A 24512-nucleotide genomic window follows, 5' to 3' on the forward strand; every position below is an offset into this window, starting at 1 on the left:
ACACTCACTGGCAAAGTCTTTCAAACCAGCCTTTTGCCACGTTAACTCTCTTTAACACAAAAGAATTTGAAGACCACAGTCTAACAGATGAGGAAGCTTTGCCATCTCATCCTCTGCAGGGAGGCACAGGCAGCAGCATCGCTTAAAGAGTATCAAAGAGATGACTGAGCAACAAAGAAGAGGTGGAGGGCATTTAAAATGTTCTGCAGTTCTGGTAATTCAACAAATGTCAGGAAGTGCCAAAGTCCTGCCTTTTATTTTGTCCCAAAATACAATAGTATGATTTCAGAAGGGTGTGTAAAAACACTACTTGCTGCCCCTTAACCGCGCATGCTGCTGCCCACAGGCAAAGAAAATGTACTCCAATCATGGCACTGTAAAGCCTGGACTTCTCACCACCTCAAGCTATAACAGAACAGATGCACTTCTAATGTCCCTGTCACCCTGCCCATCCTTACAGATAATGTTTGTCCCCTGGAATAAAAGAAGACAGCATTTGGAGAAATACAGAAGCAGATTAAGCGAATTCCTAAACCCATTTCAACAACTGCGCTTCTCATTTAAGCTCATGTGCTGCATTCTCCAATGTTTTCTAGCTGTTGCCACATTCCTGAAGACAGCTATCAGCATAGCAATTGCCATTACAAATCTGGAGTTCCATCTTTAGGCTTAACATGAAGTAAGGCCACAGAAATGAGATGCAAGAAAACAAGTCTGTACTACCAAACATTTGGAAACTCTTAGTCAAACAGCTGAGACAATGTTTCTGCACTCCAGTAATGCGCTCCGTTCATCAAAATGCCGCCCAGCACTTTAAGAAGATTTTCTCCATGCTTCCCCTCCCAGGCTAGTTTCTTCTGTTAACTCAAGTCCTCTGTGGATGCTTGTCAGCCCTGATCTTCAGCAGATGGTCTACACTTGAGAGACACTTCTGAACTGAACTCCTGAGGTGATCCCTACACATAATGCACTGAAATATTTACTACTGTGGGCTTAAAATTGCACGTGTCTGGACTCTCCCTCAGAGACTATTTTTCCCCCCAGTGAAGAGTCTCAGATACCTGCGGGCCAGGACCAAGAAATAGGAAAGAAATTGTTACCAGAAAAAGATTCTTATCATTCATTTGAGAAAGTTCTTTTCACTGAAGCTAGTGAGACTGTATCTCAGAACACTTGGTCAGAAGAAACACTAAAAAGTCAGTGCTTTGAAGCACATATTAGTTGAGACAAGAAAGTAATTTGCAGAATAATCCAAATTAGAACAACAAAACCACTCCTCCAGAAACACAAACACAAAGCAAGATGCTGTCACTATGTACAAGCAGGCACAGCTAAGATCTGCAGATCCTTTGACCTACTGCAATTCTTTAAAATGTTTATGTAAAAAACCCCCAGAAAAACACTTAGATAAGCAAATCCAAATATTTTGTTTAATCCATGGCTCCTAACAGTGAACTACAAGACTGCCTGTCAATTTAGGAAAAAAAATTACAGCATTTTATTTGAAAGAGAAAGAAGAAAGACTCATAATTAAAACAAACAGGAAAGTGCCCTTCAGTGAGGAAAAGGAGCAACCCTGGGGCAGTGATTGGGGCAAGTCATTGAACAGGGGCTCAGATTTGACAGGGCACACAGTGAGCTCAGGGGCAGCACGAGCAGCTCACTGTGCAGCACACACAGACAGCAAAGACCACACTAATGCACAGCCATGGGTAACCTACACCATGCAATTAAATATTTAGGGAAATTAGGGCCTGCACAGAGCTCTGCAGCAGCCGTTGCCTCCTTACACTGACTCTGGAGGAGAAGCTCTGCGTCAGCCTCTGCACAGACTGCCCTGAGAAGGGATAACTCTCACCTTTTCAGGGGCAGCTGTGGCACAGCTGGGATGCTCCAGGTGACCAAACCACTCCAACCAAGGCTTGTACATTCAGCAAGTAGGAGAAAGTTAAGCAGTGCCAAAGGCTTCCAGGGTCAGAGCTCTTATGCTGACTAAACAAACAAATTTACATTATGTGTACAGACAATACTGCATGTCAAAACCTGGTATGTCAATGAATGAGATTGGGTATTTTCTGACACAAGAGTTTCAAATAGCTCACACTTTATGCACCGCACAAATGTGAAAAGGCCTTACTGCTGAACCATTAAATATTCTGCACATTGCAATTCCAAAAAACCCATAAAAACCATCAACACTCTCCACAGGACTTTTAAAGCATTTGATAGTGTGTGCACAGCAAGCCATAACATGAGAAGCACATCTTTGATAGCACACGTGAAGGAGTCTGGCTGACTTGCTATCAGAACATTGTAAAACCAGATTTCCTAGGGAAGAAGCCTCTCCACTTTGCCATAGTGCAGCAAGTGACACCAGACTGCAACAGCTACCCAAAAGAACACAGCTAAGGACATTATGCATGCACAGAAATGGTGTCAGTCACCAACTTGTACATGCATTTATCTGCAATTATAGCTTATTATGCCTGCAGTCATAACACAGTTATTCAACAAATTCTGAAGACATTAGCCTCCTGGAGAGTATGAAGTAGTTTTTCACCACCAGCAGAACCAGCTGTCTGAGGATTAATGCAGTGATAAAAACCTCTTTCCCTCTGTATCACCTTACAGTGCCAGCAAGGACATCAAAGGAAGGGACAAGGAACAAACTGTGAGTCTGGTTAAGCAGACACTGACAGAGCAGGAGTGCAAAGAGATGGTTCTGGAAACAGCTACCCCAGAGGCAACACAGACCAAAGAGAATGGATGCCAGTCCCAATGAAGAACCTGCCTGATGCCAGGCCCATGCACAGGCACAAATGAGACATCACTACCGGAAAAAAAGTGGCAACATGACACGCTTTATATGCTGCTGCTCTGACATGTGGAATTAAGAAATTCTGTAGGTATTTCTGCAGCCTCAGCTCTGATCACAGCAAAACTGCATCCCCAGAGAAGAGGGGAGACCAAAAGGGAGGAAGGAGCAGCTCCTGGCAGAAGAGGACACAGCTTGCCAGTGCAGTTGGACAGCACTGTGGGAACATCACTCTGCTATACCAGGAGTCTGGCCTCCTGCTCAGAGATAAACCATGACTTTGAAAGCCTCAGTAGCAAATTCATTTAATAAATTACCCTTGTCTCACACCAGTTTTCAGCTTCAGTATAAAATCTGACCTTGACAAAGACAGACTGGCAAAGAAATGATACAAAAAAGTAAATCAAAAGATACAGATTTTCCATTCAGCTGGTCCTTTAATTTTCATTCTTAAGTCCAGTTTTGCAGCTAAAGTCTCCCAAGGACAGCGCACCCCTAATTAATTGTCATTCAAAGGGAAAATACTGATTCAGCTGTAACAATTTAGCATTAAGACATTCTGGAATCAGACTTCAGTATATGATGTCATGCTCTGCAGACCAATGTCTTTTGAGCAGGAAGGGTTTCTGATATGTTCACATGGACAAATCAACATGGGAACGAGCAGGATTTCAGAGCTGGTACTACAAGGCTTTTCTAAATCACAGAGTTTCACCCAGACAATGCTTCAAATGTGCCAGGCAGAGCTTTGAGGAAGGTTCTTTACCAGGATTTCACAGGTGTACATGACACATTTAGATTTTTAAGGTTACAATACATTCCCGGATACTTCAGACTCAGGCGGAAATAAATACTCCCTCAAACAAATTTATTAGCACTTTCTGACCAGTATTTCAGCAGTTAAAGAATTGGGAATGTTAAGTGTGCTGGGACTTGAACTCTGGGTGTGGTTACCACCAAGCTGAAAAAAAGAAACAAGCCAACGCAAGAACCTGCTCATGTATTGCCAGGGAAATGGAAACAAGGCTAAATTAAATCCAGAAACTGTGGTAACAGATACTAAGTGTCATTTTGAGTGTCATTGCCTCAGCAGTGCAAAAGTTACAGAAATGCCTGCACCTCAGGAGAGCCAGACATTCTGTTCCTGTTGAGCATTAATTTCTTGCCAGAAGATGCATGAAGTTTATCAGTGAAAACAAACACAAGACAATTTCAGTTGTGTTTCGTCTTCACAGCTTTCAGTGACTGTCTATCCAAGCAGTAATATTCTCAAGCTTTTAAAATCTAACTATATTCATGTAATAAGGTGGTAGCTTTCTATTTAAAACACAAGCAGAAAACTCTCTGTCACACTTTACACTGTCCTTAAGCCGTTTCTTTGTACCTGGAGATGGCACACTCTCAGCAGTACCTAAACACAAAGACTGCAGAGAAAAGGGCTGTTATCAAAGATAACTCCTTCACCTCGGCCTTTACACAATGGAGTTCTTTGAAACCCAATCCCAATCAAAAACAGTACTGTCTTCCATACTCCTCTCCACTTCTCACCATCCTCCACCTTCCCATAGAAACAAATATAGAAGGATAAAGTCTGCCTGTACACTTTAATTTACAACAGATTCCAAACTGATCCAAATGGCTGCTAATCAGAGCTGAACAAATACATAGACTTTTAGGGCAGGTGTCTCAGGAAAGGCTCAGAACTACCCTCACTAATGTCTTTGAAGGTGATGAATATTTACAAGTGACAGGATACACTGAGACAATGCACAGAACTTTCAAAATGCAAATTTTGACTGCAAATTCCTCCCCTTAAGAGAGAAATAACCCTTGTTCCAGACCTGTACAGCAGCCTTGACAAAGGCACTTGTGCTCAAAAATCAATCCACAGCTCTTTAACAAACTAATCTGTGTAGCTGGCAGAGGAAATCCCATCTTGCTACACTGGGCAGGAAAAAGCTGAAGGTCCTTCAAAGCGTTTTTGTGGAGGACCCCTTTCTGTCCAGCAGATAAAAATTCCAAAATTCCCACCATTCCCCCAGGAACCAGCAGCAGTGTTGGTCCCTGCCCAGCACCTGGAGCTGAGCAGAAGTTTCTAAAGCAGGGCTGAGCCATCAGCTGTTTCCCAAAGCAGCACAGGCAGCTTTTGTGCCTCCCTCCCTGGCAGCTGCAGGGAGAGCCCTGGGGGCTGGGAGCAGGGGGCTCTCCCCAGAACACCCAGGGGAGAGCATCAGCAAGGCACAAAAAAGGACTCAGGACAACAGGGCAAGCACACAGATGCCATGTCCTGGCATCCTCCCCTTCCTTCCAGCTTGCAGTTATTTATTCCGAGTGCTAATGTTTAATGCTGGGGAAATTCCAAGTCTACCTAAGGCTGGAGAATTTATAAAGAAAATGTGAATCACGGTACAGTCTCACCTGCCTGCAGCCTTTCTGGGAAAAGGAGTGGAGAGAAGGCTGTCTGACAAAGCACCTTAGTCACCCAGAACTTCCACCAGCCAGGCTTCAGGCAGATGCAGGGGACAAAGGACCAGAACAAGCCCAAGTGGCCCTGAGCACTGGCATGTGGCTGCAGGGCCCCAGTCCTGCCCCAGAGCCAGCAGCAGATGCCACCCCAGGGTGTGTGACAGCTCCCATTCCACAGGCAACAGCTGGGTCACAACAAGTGGCAAGTGACAAAGCCACAGAAGGGAAGCAGCAGCTGAACAGGTGACAGCTCTCAGCAGAACCCAGCTGGAGCCCAAAGCAGTGAGTTTGGAGGGTGGTGGCCACAGAAAGGGAATCTAAGCAGCAGGAAAAGCTGCAGCTTTCCCTGGAGGCAAGTCCTCCAAGTTCAGGCCATAAAAGATCAGATTAAAAAGCAAAACTGGCAGAGTAACCATAGGAGGGACAATGGGAGAACCAATGAAACATGCCTGGGTAACATTTACCACAGTCAGTGGTAACACATGAAATGTGTGTTCCCTTTCAAAAATTCTTCTGTGTCTTCCTCTGGTCCTCAGAGTTCCTTCAGCTGAAGAACTGCTACTCCTCTAAACTCAGGTAAGCAGTGATACTCAAATGTAGATACTTACCACATTCCTCTCAGCCTATCCTGCAATTTTCAAAGTAAGCAGGGAGTTTCACTCCACAGCACAGCTCAGGTAACAAACATCAGCTCAGCTTTGACAACACCTTCTGGTTTTTAATGCTGCCACAGCTGGTCCACCAGCTGTTTTCTGCATGTACTCTTGCAAACTTAAGGGGCAGGCCAGGCAGCAGAAGTCTGAGCACTAAATTCTTGGATTAACAGGGGTTAGATGAGGCAAATGCATGAGCAGCAGCACTCTGAGGAAGTCCAGAATGGAAGCATAGCTACAGAGAGGCTAGAGTGCAAGAGCCTCACAAACAGTATTTCTCAAACTCTTTAAACATATACAAACATACAAGTAGTGGCTGAAACTACCTAAAAATATGCACAGGCAAATTTCTCTAACACTGACTTAATTACAGTTAAATTAACACTATTACAGATCCACACCCCACTAACAGAAGTCCTAAGAAAACAAGAAATAAACAGATGAGTCATCCAACATTTTCACCTGTCTTTCTTGTATCCCTTTATTGAGCCCAGACTCTGTAGCATCCAAGCTGCTGCCACATTCCAGGCAACTGTGGCTGCCAGTCTTCACCTAGCAGCTCCTGGGCACAGGTTTGGAACCATTTTTCCATTAACATGGGCTCCACTTGGAAACAGAAGGCTCAAGGTACTGATCCATGTCACTTATTTTCTTCCTCTAGCTATTTCAGATGAGATATTACAGAGCTGCTCGATCTCCCTCATCCTCACAGATTTAGGGGGAAAAAGGAAAGCTGTGCCCAGCTTGCTTCAGAAAAGGTCCAAACCAAAGTTAACTAGAACGTGTGAACACAGCCAAAGCCTGGCACTGCCATTGGCTGCTCCAGTGAAGGGGCTTGCCACAGGGTGCATTTCAGACACATCCACAGGCAGTTCTGCCAGGGATTTGGTGTCCATTTGCAGTAAGTGACATTCAAAACAAAGAAATTTACAATTTAGAAGGAAAATCTTCATCTTCCACAAAAAGATGATAGAGGTGCAGAGGTAAAGCACATCCCCCTCAGCCATCCCACTTTCTTTCCCGTACCAAAGGGATCCTGCTCCCTTCAGGCTTTCTTTCCTTTCTTGAACAGGAATCAGCACAGCCAGAAGGAAAATTGCCTTTTACCATCCCCAGTCATGATCAGGAGACAAGAGCTGGGAAGGCTGGGCTCTAGCAAAAGCCTGTTCACCAGTTTAGGTTAGTAGCTTCTCCACAAGCTACTCAGTACCTACTGTTCACAGAGGGTGTCAGAGTAGAGTAGAGATTCCCCTTTCTGCTCTCTTCACTTTTATTCAGCCTCAAGAATTTCCCACTGAAGGCTCTGCATCCAACAACCCCCCAAAGCTATGGCATCAAAAGTCCTGAAGACAAACCACATGAACCGGTAGGATGTCTCTATCTGCCATCTTTAATCAAGTTTTGTGGAAATCTTAAGCCTTCAACCTTGCCCAGCAGGTAACATGATGCCTCCTAGAATGCTCCATTGACAGAGATTTTTGTTGAGCCTACCATAACTCTTTCTGTCTGCCCCTCAAGCTCTTCTGGGTGTGCAATACAGCTGTGACACTCCCACCCCCTCTCACAGAGCAGAAACAAGAACCAGGGTCCAGAGACAGCCAAGTGAGAAAACCAGTGTGAGGCAACACAGGTCCTGCTGAGCAGCTCCTCGCTGCTCTGAACGCTCCCTCCTGTGCAGAGCCAGCTCCTGCAGCCAGCTGTCCACCCCTCCTGCTCTCAATGACCACATGACAATACAGAAGCAAGGCTGGCCTCTCACAGCCACAGAAAGCTGAGGGCTTCTGCAGCCTACAACAATGTGTGAATATAAATCACATCCCAGCCAAACCTCACACTGTAGTCACGGCAAGTGGTTCTAAACCTGCTTCTTAAAAAGAAACAAAACCAAAACAATAACAAAAACAACACAGAGCAGACCACAGCTCCCCTGCTTTTAGGTCTTCCTCACCCTTCCAGGAGCCCAAAAGGACTCTCTGGTGACCTCAGAGAATATCAGCTCCTTCTTGTTGGCATGCAACTAGCTGTTCTGTGGAGCTGCCCCATGAAAGCAGGGGTTCCTTTATTTACAGTTTCTTTCCTCCTTTCCCACCAGTTATTTTGAAGGGATTATGTTTCCTGTTTTCACTGCTTTGCCTCCATTTGTCATTCAACACTGCCATTAAAGTAGGAGGGAAGTGCAGGGGAGCAGACCAACACAAAGCAAACCTTTAGGGTTCAGCAAGCAAGGGATTAAATGTCATCTCTTCCCCCCTCAGCCTCACCTCTTTCTTGCACACCCTCCAAGACATTTCGTAAATATAGCTTATCCTCCAGCATATACCCAGATTCTGACACCTGTGACAGATTAGACATTTCAGGATGGATCAGATAAGCAACTTATTCATCCTGGTTTGTGACAGCTACCTACCCTCCCTCTGGCTGGTGCATTCTGGATCACCAACAACTTGTTCTGGAAAACCCCTCCCCGTAGGTTGGAGCTAGAAATGGTGCCACAGTATTTTTTAGAGATAAAAGCAGAGCAATAGAACTCAGATACTCTTTCTTGTTATGCTGTTGATTTGCACACATTCTCTCCCTACCACCTCAGAATGGATGTGCGATTTCCAGGGAAATGGTAGTCAGAGAAAAAACAAAACTAAGAAAACCCAAAGGGTCTGGCAACAATTTAGAAGGATGCAATCCCCAGAACTACTGCCCTTTCCTTAAGCCCTTGCTTACAAACGTGCTGGCAGCAGTCTCACAAACCCTCTTGATGTAGGTTGTACTGAGTAACTCTGGTGCAGTGTATTCCTGTAACTACTGCTCCTCAGCACAGCTCTTCTGCAACTTGTAGAAGTATGGTGACCCCTGAGGACAATAAATACAATGATACCAAAGGTTAAGGGTAACAGAACAACAGGCTTTGAGTAGATAAAGGGCAGTTTTACTGTTTTAGCACCTTTTCAGGTATCTCGAAGCTCTTTGCTCTCTGTTCATACATTCTTTACTACAGCCTGACTCCCATCCATCACCTGATACTCAAACACACACGCTCTCTATGAAGGATAAAGAATAACTGTTTTAGCAGAAGCAGAGTCAGAAGCATCTCTGCCAAGTCCATTAGCCCCCTCCAAGAGTTCACATGCTCCTATTCACATGATTCTAGGGTTCCCCAAGGCTGCTGCTGTAATTGCAGCCTTCCCCCCCTCCTCTCTCCCAGTCACACTGCAGGGCTGCCCCAAAGGTGACAGTGCATTGCATAGAAGCAGATGATGGCCAAGGGATGGAGGGAAATGAAAGATAAAAAGCAAAGTGTTGAGACAGGAACACAAAGACTCTGAAATAAAAGTTGGTTTTAAGCCAGCTCAGGGTATGGCTAAGCTAGACTAATGAGGGAGTGTGGGAGTGTGCAGCAGCAAATCATACACAGAACGAATCCTTACACAGGTATCAGAGAGCAATTAAGGTTTAATTAGGCTCAGGATAGACAAATCAACACCAAAGAGGAAACTAATTACATATGAAACTGAATCATGCATGGCACATAGACACCAGGGATACCAGAATATAAAGGGCATTGAGACAGGAGAAAAACACCACAACCAAAAACTGTCAACAAGGAGAGAAATCAGCATCTGAGATGGCCACAGCCACTTCTGGAGAAGATAACATTTCTGCTCCCAGGCAGAAGTAATCTTCACTTCATGAGACTGCAAAATGAACATATTTCAGCAGAGAAGAAAAAATCAACTAAAATCATAGCAATGCATTAGGAGATCCTGAGCTCAACATCTGACAGCTCAGACCACACAGCTGGGCAGAAGAGACAATAACACTGAAGGTAAAAGCAATTTCCAATGCATAAACCAAGTTGTCCCTTTCATTGCATTAGGAAAGGCAGATACCCTCCCAACACCAGCTACAAAAGGGTGTAGTCCTCTCCAGCAAAGTGTGCCACTGTGCTGGTGAAAGGCCATGCTGGGGAGCAAACACTTGGTGCACATGCAGGAGGGCTCAGCTCAGCAGGGCCGCTCTCAGGAGAGTCGAGAGAGCTGTGTAGGTACTGCTCCTCTCAAACCATACATTTCCTGAGGGCTGGGTATTTCTTTTTCCTTTGAACAGTGCCACCTTAGTTCTTGACACTACTGTAAACACACCACAGGAACTGGTTTAGGGAGCTGCTGATTCAGAGCATCAGCAACTTCAGATGTTAAAGCTCTCCTTAAGAGGTAGAACAAGCAGAACACACAATAATGGAGTTTTGGAAAAAAATAATAGGTACAAAGGGTATAAATAAGCAACCACGCAGGGAAAACCTGGGAAAAACTGCTTCAAGGAAGAAACTTTCAGTTTCCAGGCTTGGTAATATACCACAGATCACAAGACAGTTGCATTCTTGGCTGAGTACGCCAGCTTCTCTCACTGATCTTGCAAGAGAATGTTAATGAGACCTACCTGGAAGGCTTTAAAATTTAGGGGAGTATTGCTCTGGCAGGAACTTACTGGTTAGTAAGTCATTCTGAAACACAAATTACCTTTACTGTAAATGCACCTTTCTAAGCAGTTAAAACACAAATGAAAAAAACAAACAAAAAATCTGAAGCAAACAAACAAAAACCTCAAACCAAACATCAACCCAAAAAACCCCCAACATACAGATCTGCCTTTGGAGAACTGCAAATAAGAAAAGCCGGTTAGTCTAGCAGTCAATCCTGTAGCACAGGAAAAATGGAATTTTTTCAATTCCTGTCTCCTTTATTGTTGCCAGCTAAAGGCTTGGTTGATTTCTTAAGCAAACTCAGTGGGAGAATAGACTGGACTTCCCTGAAATATTCTCTCCTGCCACAAAATTTCTGTATTGCCAGGTACCATTCAATTAACAACAGTTATGGTCAAAAGAAGTGTCTCTTGCACTGTAGTAAGAGAACAAAAGTCAGACCCCTGGATTGTACCATGCCAAGAGCCACAGAAATTTTGGGAGAAAAAAAGAAAGACAGAAGAGTTTCCCAGTAAGGAGCCTGGTAATGAGACACAAACTGCTTTAGAGCTTCAGTTTATTTACATGCATTAGTAATTAAAAGTAGTTGTTTGGTTGGTTACATAAAAGAAGATGTGGTCACCAGTAGGGTTCTTTATCATCCAAATACTCCAGCATAAGCCAACAAAAAGGCAGTAAATAACTAGGGCCCTTTAGGCCCTATCCACAGCAGTGCTCTACCAGACACAGTGAAAAGAAAGGTGAAACCATACTGCTGGAACCACCACAGGCAAAATGAGAGCGGCCAAAGCTAATCTAGCATCGATGATACTACCTCACATCATGACAGGAGATGCACGCAGGCAGTTCTAGAACCAAAACTAAAGTCCAGGGTCAAGATCCCAGACTACCATCTGTAGATGATCTAGGACAAAAAAAACCCTCCGTTTCCCTGGATGGACAGGGAACGTACCCACATTTCTGAAACACCTGCGGATCCCAAGAACAAATAAGGCCATATCATTACAGCAGTGCAAGAGAATACATGGAAAGAAACCCCCAGTTTTAACAGTGTGTATCCTTCTTCTTTTATGCAGAAAATCTCAGACTGAGTTTTCTACTCCCCATTCCCATGTCAGGTATAGGATCCCTATGTGCATTTTTTAAGCCAACCTCCAATTCTGCACATTGAAACATAAAATGACAAATTATCCTTTTAAAAGTAGATAACCTACCCTCATCACAAATCTCACACAGACTTTCATACTATTAAAACTATATTTCAACATACTTAGAACAAACCCCAGGACTCTCTAAGCACAGGACTCCTACCATCCCTAACATTCTTCCTTTCTGCAGGCCTGCTTCTCTGAAAAACATTCACCCACCCAATTTTTGCCTTATCAGGAACCTGCTACATTCCAAAGGGCTGTGCTCAAGGTTGTAATGTTCTTTTCCAGGCATTTTGCTGACTATTTCACTGCCAAACACAGCCCTTTCCAGGATGTACTTTTCTGCAAGAACTCAAAATTCGAGGCATTTCAACAGGGTTGCACAGCATTGCTGACAGAAAGCAGACTGCTGTTTACTTCAATCAAAGACAAAAAGCGTGTCACTTTGTGTATTTTTAAAACCAAGAATTAATAATTGATATTTGCCTTCAGACAGCCCTTTGCTCCCAAAGCAAATCAAGCTAAGGGGATACATTCAGTAGTACAGCTGCCCCTGGGGTGAGCCACTGGACACCTGCAGGCTGTGCAAGGAGAGAAGAACAGGCAAAAGAACGTGAGTTTGCCCTTGTTACAAGGTGCTGAGTCCTGGCAGAGCAACAAGACTTTCTCAGCACTGTCTGAGAGACTGAGTTGTAGACAGCACAGTGTTAAACAGCAGGAATGGTTTGCTACCCCCAGTTTTCCCCTACAAATAGCAACTCCTCCCCACTGCCTACGGCACTGGCTGACATCTCCCAGGCACACTTGGTATGCACACAGAGATAGGACACACTCTGACAGGTTTCATTTGGAGCCATCTTCAAGGACATACTAAACAATGGAGTCAAATCCACTTACACACTCAACAGAGCATCAGAATAAACCTGTTAAAAGGATTATTCTACATACGAGTTGATTTTCTACAACAGTTGCATTTGTTGTAAAAGCCCTTTAAATGAATACAAGCTAAGGAAATCACCTTGGGGCTGAGGCAGAGCAGCAGCCAAGAACAAGAAATCAGCTATTTTAAAAGGTTCTAGAGAAGAGAACCAGACCCAGCTCTGCTGAGTTGCTCAAAGTGCCTCAGATAGTAATCCTATTTTGGGAATATAGGGACTGCTCTGGGCTCAATGAGTCAGCAGGGTGGGGCAGTTTTTTCCCATGTTTGTGGACTGAACAGGAACAGAAAAAGCAAAAGAAGCTTGAAGCCAGAAATGTAGCACCTGGCTGGTGCACAGGCAGGAATTCAGCAGAGTTAAGTCAGAAGAGTTCACAAATCTCTGCAGAGCCAGCAGTCACAGGTAAAAATAGAAGTCTTATCTGGGAGTCACATAAGCATTCAAAATAAAGCTGAACAGAGAAACTGTAAAAATGTTTCAGTGCTGGAAGCTACATGTATTTTTTTCCCCATGGTGAATCTTGCCTTCTCCTTGTTCAAGACTGAGCTTTTTAAGCAAATCACACCATCTGACAGAAATCTTAGTACCACTATTAAGCCAGGACATGACATTTTATATTTCAAAGCAAACAAATGTAAAAAGGCCTACAAATGACCTCTAAAACTCCACTTTCCCAAAAACACTCACAAAGGGAAAATATTCACATAGTTGTAAGATGTAATTCTACAGATGTCTCATTACAGTAATTACATCATTAAAAATGACATTAAATCTTAGCCCGTGAACACTCACACACACAGAGAAAGCAAACACTGAAGGAGGTCCACTCACCTCTAAAAGCTGTGCTGACCTGGCATCCCTCCTGTGCTTCTTTCAGATGATGCATGACCTAAAGAACCTTTTGGTAGAAGCTGGTCACCTTTTTAAGTCTTAGTAAAAATGAGTAATTATATCTTTTCTTCCATTTTCTCCTGGTCAGAGCCAGTCAATGTATTTGCTGATGTAATAATTGAAACCACAAAGTACTTACGTAGGCAACTGGGAGTCATCATACAGAAAATGGATGTCATCAGGTCTGTCTTACTTCAAATATTCCCATTTTCAGTCTAGCATTCCACTTGGATTTATTCTACAAAGCAATTTCAAATATCTGCAAGCTCTCAGGCAGCTTTTACTCATTCACACACTGCCAGCAGCAGAAAAAAGACTTCCTGGGGAAGAGGTACTCTGCTCAAAGGACACCCCAAACCTCTTTGTGAAACCCCAAAGCAGCTGGGTAGTCATAAGTAAAATTGCTAAAGTTAAACAAGACTTGTCAGCATTAATGTTCTGTTGTTATTTGAATTAACAGCCCTGGAGTCACAGGGGACTGGGGCTTTAAGTGTAAATTGTCTTTCATGGCATTACACTCTGTGCCCCACCACCACCCCACCAGTTACTGCTCCACCAGCAACATTTGTAGGAGGACAGATTATGATCCATGCTTAGAGGGGTTCTGTGCTTTGGCTGGATGAGTTTTGTGATTTTTGTTTGATTGATTTTGGCTCAGAAAAAACCAAACAAAACTCCCCAAAATGCCACAGATAAATTCCCTGATCCAGTTCCCAGCGTGAAGCTAGAAATGAGCAGTTGTTGGCACGGCTGACAGGGCAGCAGGTCACAGCATGAGGCTTTAGCACCAGAGACAATTTAAATCAAGATTTAGCCTCAAGGGGCATAATATGAAAATACTGGAAGACATACACAGATACATGTTGTAAGACAAGGCAGCTCGTGCTTCAAATTTTAAGCAAATAAACCAAAAAAAGGAAGAAGCAGAAAACCCAGAGATTAACACATAAGGAGCATCCACTGCCACAGGCAAAACCCCCAGATTCTGAGCTTATTTACTTAGAGAGGAAACTGAATGAGTTAATATGAACACAGAATTAAGTAGAAAAAGAGAAATAGTGAGAGCAAGCATATGAATTGTAGAAATCAGTGAAAGGGCAAGCTTCCAGCAACAGAACTCAGGTTTTTTCCACTGTGCTTTGTTTTGGGGTTTTGTGGGGGTTTTTTGACAGTATTTTCCCTTAAAAGTTAAACATGGATACAAAACAATTTCTGAATACATACCCATAGAGGAAGTTAATCAATTTACTAACTAAAGTGTGATCCAGGAGAAATGCACCAAATTTGATTCCAGTACACTAGAGCTCACCAAAATTCAGCTAAAACCCTGAGCTTCAACAACTGAAAAGACTGAGCAGCATATTTCCTCATTAACACACTTGGAAATTTATTTATGCAAATCACTGTATTAAGATAAAAGCTTGCTATAAACCTAAGGCTGTTTTTCTTTTTAAGTTCCCTTTTCATTCTTTACATGTTTGGAAAAAAACTTGCAAATTACTCATTTCCTTACAAACTAAAAAACACAACCACAAAGCAACCAATTATTAAAGACTATGAAACAAGCCTGTTTCAATGTGCATCAGCCCTACATGGCAAGTGTCTATTAATGGGAAAACCAGTTTTAGCATCAGAATGCTTCCTTAACCAGATGTTAGTCTAATTACAAGGAAAAGTCCCTTATAAAGTTTACGTAGAACTCTCTAAATTTGCTTGTATCTTTGCATCAGTGCATATTTGCATATACATTGAAACCAGTCTGAAACACCTATATACAGAATAAAATATTCAAGCTAAAAATTCTTCCTCTTCAGATTCTCCTTGTGCACATAAATATTCAGGACACATTTACATAACAGATAATCAGGCCTCCTTCTTTGCTCTAAGTGGAGATACTGAGACTTCTAACACGCTCAGGAATGGAGGACACTAACTGGTGGAAGACGTGTAACCCTTTATCTGCAGTAGAAATTTTATTATGTTTACCTATCAGCATAGAACAAAGCAGAGCTTAGATCACATTAGTTCGTGTTTCAGTTCGAGCAGAGACCACAACAAATTATGTATAGGTCAGTGCTCAAGGCTGAGTGAATTTGGGGTAGCCAAGGTCAGGCCTAGGGCACGTTTGCTGAGCACACAGGACAGGTCAGTGCCACTGAACAGCCCCATCACAGCAGGGTGTGACACAGCCTCACTGCCTGCAGACAATGGCCCCGCAGAGAGGCAGGCACCTTCTGCTGGTATCTCAGATACTGTACAGACATAACAGACAGATTTCTCTCCATGAATACTGAAAAAGCCTTACCTAACCAGAACTCATTCTGAGAGTCCTAGCTCAGAGGACTGGGCAAACTAGAAAGAATTATTTTTTATTCTGATGTAAATACCATTTTCTCACTCTGTCAGGCCATTTTCCCCTTTAGGATGGCAGATGCAGGATAGCTGAAAGAATTATTAAATAAAGTAAAAATGCTTTCCAAATTACATTAGGGTTTCCATAGCACCTAATCAGGAGGCATGGCAGATACATATGGCCAGCTAACATAGTCCTCCAAGAGGTACAAGAAACTTCAAAACAAAATTACAGTTTTGAACTGCCTGCCCAGCATAGCTCTGAGCAGCTCTCAGCCACATCAGTATTGCTATTGAAACAGCACAACCTGCATGCATGTCAGTTTTAAAACATTTATCATCTAAGCCTGTGAAGACCCTATCAGTGCTTTTGAAGTCAGAGCTCAAGTTCAGACTTCAAATCAAAGTATTTTGGGAAATTCTGGTTCAGGTAGTTACACAGAAACAAACAGTGCTGTGGATCTTCACTCACAGCAAAACAGTCACTAGAAATCTCCTGGCAGCAGCAAGACCTCAATCAAGTCTTTCCCAAGACACTGTTAGAAGTTTCAAGAGTAGTCACTGGCGTGTTCAACTATTAAAAAAACCAAAAACAATAACCCAAGCCAAAAAAACCAACCAACCAACCAAAATTTGTGAAGCTCTCCTGCTCCTTCCTTGTTACTTATTCCAGATGCATACCTTCTTTCCTGATATTTTTCCTACTGAGAACACTAACCCTTTTAGCAATACAGAGAAACTGGTAATAGCAAGTTGACTTCAGCTCTGTGACTGCATATTTCACTCAGTGCATACATAAATTACAAAATCAATTTGGATTAGGAAGGGTCAAAGTGATGTTTAAATCCTATGTAAATATTTCTATATCAAGCAGTGTGGTTTCTCAACAATACAAAAGAAAAGGCTTATGGGTTTGTGGAACTGCTCAGCTGTGCTCAGGAGGACCTTCAAGAAATTCAGCAAGTCAAACAGAGCAAGTGCCTCCCCAAAGCCTAAATGGGTGCAGTGACAGGTCTGCATTCTCTGCATTGTGTGTTAAAACATCACTCAAGAATACAGGGAAGTGAAAAATAATTGTCTTCACTGTGGCCTCATATAAATTCATAAGATACGAGAGACCTTCTGCTTTCACATGAAGCAGAACCCAGCCCTCATCTGAATGGCAAGAGCACCAGACCATGTAAACCATCTCAAAATTGCAATCAGTCTCTCATCCCTGTCATGCAATACAGATCAATTCAAGAAGGCAGTCAGGCCTGTAGCTCAATACACCACCTGAAACATCAAAGGAAAACCAGGGAATTTCCTTGATTCCTATCCTCTGAAAAGAGGATGGGGACCATCAGCCAGGTCTGCCAATGGCCCTTCTGCCAGGAAAAAACTAAACTGTTGAATACGTGTAAGACAGCAAATGGTTTCCAGGTTCCCTGTTGAGCTGAGCACACACTGGCTCTTCTGGATATATTCAAGGACTAAAGACAATCCTCGTTGTCACACACCAGCCCCCTCACCTGATCACACGCATGCTTATCATGAGTTCTGTTAGAGCAGCATCTGCCTCTGGGCCCATTACAGTCACAGGTTTCAAGAGAGAGAGGGCAAGAGCAGACAATGGAGAACACAAATGAGTTATTCAGTGTACTTCATTCCCTGAGTAAGTTCCCCAGGAAAGATGCCAATGGAGAAAAGGCTGAACAAAAGATTCACCCAAACAATTATTCAGGTGACTTTTAAGCCCAATGTATTGCTCACATTAAGTGCACCAGCTTTCTGTCAGAGTCAGAAGCAGCTCTTGAGGGCCCCTGAGGATCTTGCTTTTGTGAACTGAGAGGTACTTGTTCCAGCTTAGGAAGCCTTTGAGACAATACTCTGGATTTGACTAAAACATTCTCCTCTCAATACCCCATTTACCCCATATCAGGAGCTGTTGAGCCACAGATGATCAATACTAGGACTAGAGAAGTGATGTATGTCCCCAGGCTAAAGAGACTATTTTCATCTGAGGCCTGTCAGATTCTTCTCCTTGCAATGCAGATTTCACTCATCAGCTTTCTAAGAAAACCAAGAAAAGTAAAACAAGGAATGGACTGTAAGATGTCCTCTCCTCACTGCAGCCACTGATTTAGTGCAGGATGCCCATCACCTACACAAGACACCTTCAATCCCAGCTAAGCACTGGCTTTGGTATCCACCACAACTAGGCTTAGGTGGGAGAACTGCAATAGAATTTTGCAACTGGGCATTCTCTGCTGATTAACCTAGAAATCCAAATAAGTTATTGATACAGCTGGCAAAGAGAAATTTATTCATCCAAATACCATGATTTCCTCAAAGACAGTTGAGGCATTATTGTGTTTTCTCAGAACAATGTCAGTGATTTCATCCCAGTCAGAATGACAGGTCCAACGACCACCTCAGGAGAGTGCAAAGCAAAAGTGTCCCACCCAGGGAAGGGACTCCCATACTTGTTCTACCTAAAAGGATTCAAACAAAGGGGACAGTTTATAGAAGTGACAGGCGAAGACAGGGGAAAATGCATCCAAGTATTCCAACAGTGACCTACTGTTCTGAGCATATTATTTTCTGAAACTTCATGTCATAATGTCACTTCAGGCCACTATAAAAAAATTTCCGGAGCAGCTCTAGGTTAGCAGGAAGCAGAACTGAAAATGAGACAGTGAATTATGAGCTGAGGCAGCTGGACTAGCAGGCACAGAAACAAGTGTTCTGTGCCTTGGCTCACTGTAAGCACCATAATCTAACCTCCTTTGGGACACCCCGAGCCCAGCCAGGGGCTGCCTTGCTGGGCAGTCATACCCTGCCGTGTAACTGCACTGCAGCAAGGTGTGTGTGACACCTCCCTGGTGACAACAGACCAATTACACTCACTTTTTAGCAGCTCAAATACATTTGGAGCCCGATGCTCCAGGGAACAAAGTATTTTCCTTCGGAACAGATTACCGTAGGAAGCTGCTGGCCCATTTCGAAGGAACACACAGATGTGACTGTAGGCAACTGAGGGATTTGCTGCTTTTTTGGTGGCTTTTTGTGCGCTGGGTTTCTTAAAACTGATCTAACAACAGCCTGCTCCAGCCTCACCCATCTTGTGGGCTCAAAATGGGCACTCCCTCCTTAGCTCTGCAGCCAAGGGACTGCGTAATTGCTGATAACAGAATAGCTGGTAAATACCCCAACAGAGAAGGAGCTGCGTTTCAGTGTGGAGTCAAGAATATTCTGGAGTTCCCAAGAAGTAAACACACACAGTGAGCCAAGGCTGCACAGTGCACTTCTCCATACCTCAAGGAGAGGAGCTGGAGTCCAAGCACACAAGTTACTCACTATTAAGTAACTCCTCCTGCCAGGGCTGCCTGCTTAGATTTCAGATAATACTGTGTGATCCACAGCAGCCTGCCATAGTTGCTACTGTGCTGTTGTCATAGATCAATCTGCAAGTAATTTGTGGATTTTGGCTACTTCAGAATTTGTACAGAAGCTCCTGAAGAGGATGGGGTGGTTTTGAGGGTTTTAAAAAAATACATTATTTTTAGAAGAAAGAAGGTTGTGGTGGATCTACTCTTCTGGAAAATAATCTTTCTCCTCCACAAGATAAAATAAATAATAATTTTTCAAAAAACCCACCCCACCCAGTAGTAACAGAGATTGGTGAAATGACTGAAAAATAACAAAATAAAAGGTAACAACTATGCAAAAGGCCTGTAATACCAACAGGCGCAATTCAGTAGTATAAACCAACACACTGAACTTTAGTAATTTACACTTCCTACAGGGCAGTCCTCACACACATACTCCTCGAGTATCCGCGTAGCCATGAGCAACTAACTTGACTCCAGCTGCCACATTTGGGCAGAGCCTCCTCTAAAGCAGAGACTCCAATTACATTTGCAATAATCTGATTACTGTATGAGCCATAACCTGGTTAAGAAAGGGTCTGAGAGATACCATTTTGGCGCTTAGGAAGAAGACAGGGAGAGGGAGATGTGCTTTGTTGTTTTAGTAAAAGACAAATTGAGCAGATTGAGCCAGATTTTGTGACAGAAATACAACACATTGTCCTACACAGGACACTTTCACTGTTTAAAACACATACAGTACAATTTGAAAAAAAATTAGAGAAGTTATGGATCTGTAAAACTGTCTCAGCAGAAGGACCGACCAACATTCAAGGATTTATTTACAGCTTATGGTTACTTTCACATCACTTGTAATTTAAAGATATGATCAGGAAAGCAATCCACTTTGTCATCAGTGAGCTGGCCAAAACCTGCTTTGTAACCCAAGACACTCAAATTGGCATTTTAGAAGTCCTTCATTCATACGCTCTCACCTAAACTAATCCATGCCAGCATTTCTCTAGTCACTTGCGGCCTACCCCTCCATCCATCTGCCATTCAACCTGGATTGGAAAACCCTTTCTTTTCCTACGTGTGCCAGCAAAAGATTACCTACATTTCACCAGGAGAAGAACAGGATCAGACCCTTATTATTCTTTCCATGCTTATCTGACTGAGCAGAACAAATCAAAGAGGAGACAGTAAAAAAAAAAAACCCAAACTGCTGGTCTTGGTTTCTCTGGGGAAAAGCAAGCTCCAGATAAGCTGTGCCTCCAATCAGCACTCTGATTTTCATGAGCAGCAATATGCTTCCCTGTGGTAATTGAAATGGAGCAATTCTCAAACAGCTTGCCAAGTCTCACCTCATTAACCTTTATGGACTGACCTCCAAAATTCCTTGAAGCTCAAATACAGGTCCCCCTTGCCTCTGCACGACAGCTGTTTACCCCTAAGAGGTTGGGGAGCAAGGGAGGGCATTAGAGAGCAAACTGCTAAACATGCTAGAACTGGAAGAAGAACTGTTTCTAGCCTATTACTGGGGCCCAAACCTTCACAGGCCTAGGCCTCCTTTGTTGGCCTTTCTTTCAGGTAGCCTTCAAAGCCAAATTTGGATTACAAATCACACTCCTCACCCACAACACTTCTTTTAAGAGTCAGTATATAGCTCTAGTATGCTGCCCAGTAGTCAAAAATAAGCATTTTCTAACCCACACTTGAAGGTTTAGCAAATTTTCTAATTAAACCTTATTTTTCTTTCATCCCAAATCTGTTACTCAGGATGCCTCCTTGCCACTCCAGTCAACTCATTTTATTACTTTTAATCTCAGGTCTCACTGAAACTTTCTGGTGGCAGTGAAAAGCAAGCTGTCAATGAAGGAGTGACTGAACACAATACTTAGCATTGTATCCAAATATCCAAACCAGAGCTATTAGACAAATGGAAACACTTAGGAAAAATGGTAGAGCAATTAGTTCCACAAATTAGCAAGCTCTTAGTTTTCTTTTTCTCAGCATCAGCAAGAGATAGCATAACTATAAGAATTAAAAATATAATGTTCCAGTTTTGCATCCTGGAAGTCTGTACATGGGGTCATGTGTGTTTACACTAAACAATAAAAATCTTCAAGATTAAAACCAGATCCATTAACTGCCTTGCTAGAGATGAGAAGACAGAGGAGACCAAAGCACTTCATTCACCAATATAATTCACTGCTTCAAAGTCCATCACCGACACACACATGTGTGTCACGGACACACACATGTGTGTGTTTACAAGTAAATTCCTTCAAAAGTCACTGCGAAGCTTTAGGGCTCGAGTCCCTGGCTCTGTGAAATCACCAAGCTGCAATCACCTGGGTCCAACAGTTTTGTATCCAGCACAGCATTGCAGTCTGTGCTCAGCACAGTATGGATGCTCATGGATATCCTATGGCTCTGGGGCTGCTTGGTCCTAGCTCCGTTCCTACCCCACTCCCAAGCTTCAAGCTTGCACTGGTAATGCATTGCACACGCCCAGCCTCAGGCCACTGCCTGCCTCCAACAGGCACAAGCCCTCTTGCAGCAGTGGCAGCTCACAAAGGGAGCTCATCTCCACTGCCAGAGACCCTTTCAAACTGTTGGAAAGGGTGCAGGGAGGACAAGCAGCTTTCTGACCCACTACCTGCAGAATTCACAGCTCTCTGTCTGCTTACTGCATAGGAGAGGCAGTCCCTCTCTGATCCCCTGTCACGGACCATGAAATGAGCTTCTCACAGGCACATGAGGGGACACCAGCAGACTCCAGGGTTCCCCAGTACCAGACAACTACTATGTGGATTGGGGTACACTCCCATTTCAAAGGCAGGTGCTTCGTGACTGCAGAAGTACCAGAACATAAGAAAAATAAAATCTGTCTACATGCTATTACTTCTGGTAGGCCTGAGGTAAACATCAGCAACTCTCTGTGGAAGAAGGAACAAAACAAACACTTCAGAGTCCACTATAGTCACTGGGGACATAAAGCAGCTCTGTAGATTCCATTAAACTCTGCTGTAGGGAAAGAAAAATCTGGAAGAGAAAGAGAGGCAGCTCTTCACTCTCCCAAACTAAGAAGAGGGGAGTGGTAATGCAAGCATCCTGATAATCTCCAAAATCTCAAAAGCCACTAAAACACTGAAAAGCAAGGCAGGGTGGGGGGTTGCATTTAAACAGCATCTTGCCGTCAGTGCTCCTAGGAAATCACTGATCATCACAGGAAAGAATTAAAACATGTTTAAGAAGTAATAGCAAAATGAACTAAACAAGTGTCAGGAAAATTTAAATTGCATTATTGATCCAATGTAAGTCACAGATGGAAAGCAGGACCTATGGCCAGCAGGCCTTAAAATTAACAAGCAATCTGCACATTCCAAAAGCTCCTACATTTCAGCTCCTCAGAAGGAAGAATCTCTACAGAGTGGACTGAAGTCTGCCTCAGCTGCTCAAAGGGAAGTTGTGCTTCTGAACAACAGCGACAGGACTGACATGCTGCCTCAGGAGTCCACAAAATCCTGCAAAGAACTTTTCAAACTACATCTTCAAACTAAAATTCACAGAATGCAATACTGGGTGGAAGAAGTGCAGAGTTAAGAAACTTGTCTGAGATCTCAGAAGATGCAAATAACTCAGGAAGCAAACCCTGGCAGAAACTGGTACAGAATAAGGTCCTCCCATGATGACACACTACATGATTTTTTAGGACTTTACAAATAAGTAGTGTCGAGTTTGCCTTAAAAGCAGGAAATTCACATGCTTGCCTATCTGGTCAGGCATTTAAGGCACACAAAAACTGAAGAACCTACAGCTCTAGGTAAGCAGAAGTTTTTAAATGGCCTTCTGCTGACGTAACAGGAATTGTGAGATTTGCAGTCCACATGCATAAATTCCACTGCTCTTTCCCTTCTCTACAATTAACTCACTAAAAAATAGGGAACGTTCCATGCTCTCCAGAAAGGGACATTGAGAACTCCCACATTTAGTAGAGGCTAAAATAAGTAAAACCTCACTCCAATGGAATTAAATGACACATATCCCCAAACTGACCATACTGAGCACTGTGGTGGTTGGTGGCTGTCTAGAGAAAGAGCCTGGCACGACTCTCTCAGAGCACCACCAAGTCTTCTCACGTGAACAGAAGTTAGTCCTGGGGCACCTTGAGGGAGGCAGCTGCGCAGGTAAATATTATTTATGTGGACTCCAGAAAGTTTCCATGTTATTATGCAGACAGATAAAACCATTTCACACAGAGTGAGAACAGTGATTTTACGCAGCAAGCTCCAAAGCCAAGCAACAGCTCCAGTGTGCTCTCCATTAACAAACTGCTGTTAGTTAAAAACAGTCCCAGCTGAGGCCATTGCAAGATCTCATTGCTCCCTAACAGTACTGTGCAGCTTTCCCCTTGACCATAAGCAGAAATGCACAATGGGTGGCTTTTCTCATGTTTATTTCTGCAACTAATGTTTAACAGAAGGCAGAATTTTAAAAATCCTATTCTTTCTTCACAATCATAGTAAAGATATTCAAGCTTAATGCAAAGTTAAGATGTGATTTTTTTTCTATTCCCACTACAGGAAATTAGTGATACATAATTAATCCTAATATATTTGCCCAGGCTTCATTAAGTACATTTAATAGAAAGTACAGCTATTACCAAATCTCAACCCTGAAGTTCTCATGCTGCTCCTTGGAAAAAACTGAAAGCCTACTATACCTTGGTCTGCCTTAATGTTTTTGATAATCCCCCTCCAAAAACCCAGATTCAAATTTTGGCTCAGACCCCATCCACTTGATTTTTTTGTAATGCAAAATCAGGAAAACATCACTTAACTGTGAAGTCATGAAATAATTTGGACAGAACAGCATGCGTCTGCTGGCCAAGCTCAAGGTGCACTGGGACAGATCCAGATGGAAATTTCACACTGCACCTGTCCACAGCACACTCAGCTTTACTAAGGGAAGAGTGATCAAAGGCAAAGCCAGAAAACACACAACAGTCTGAATACACAGGGAAGTCAAGTACTGTTGAATAAACCCCACTTGATGCTGATTAACATGAAGGCTGGCCAGAACCTACTGTGATTGAAGTTCAAGCAAAACTTTAGGGAAGCCTGGCAGAAGCAGTGACTGAACCACAGGTGCTGGAAAATCTGTCTGGATCTGTGAATGGCTTTGGTATCACGTGGGAATGGAGAACAGCCCGCATCAGAGCAGGGTAGCTGGGAATGGGAGCCAGCCAGATAATCACACAGTGCTCTCTCAGGCCTTTTGTTTGTTTTATGAAAAGGATGTGCTGCCAACTGGTTTCAGATCAAAATTCATCCCAATCAGGAAGGAAAGAAAACTCATCTAAAATGATGCTCAGCAGAAATTAATCAGAAACACAGCCCTCCTGAAGGCAGAA

General features: G+C 43.2%; 1 protein-coding gene across 4 annotated transcripts in view; it reads right to left on the reverse strand.

Moving 5' to 3' along the window:
- BCR (BCR activator of RhoGEF and GTPase) overlaps positions 1 to 24512 on the reverse strand; it is a 99813-nt gene that overhangs the window by 71182 nt on the left and 4119 nt on the right. The gene's annotated exons all lie outside the window — the stretch shown is intronic.

Source organism: Motacilla alba, chromosome 15 (genome assembly GCF_015832195.1).
Source record: "Motacilla alba alba isolate MOTALB_02 chromosome 15, Motacilla_alba_V1.0_pri, whole genome shotgun sequence".
In the NCBI taxonomy this organism is placed as follows: Eukaryota; Metazoa; Chordata; class Aves; order Passeriformes; family Motacillidae; genus Motacilla; species Motacilla alba.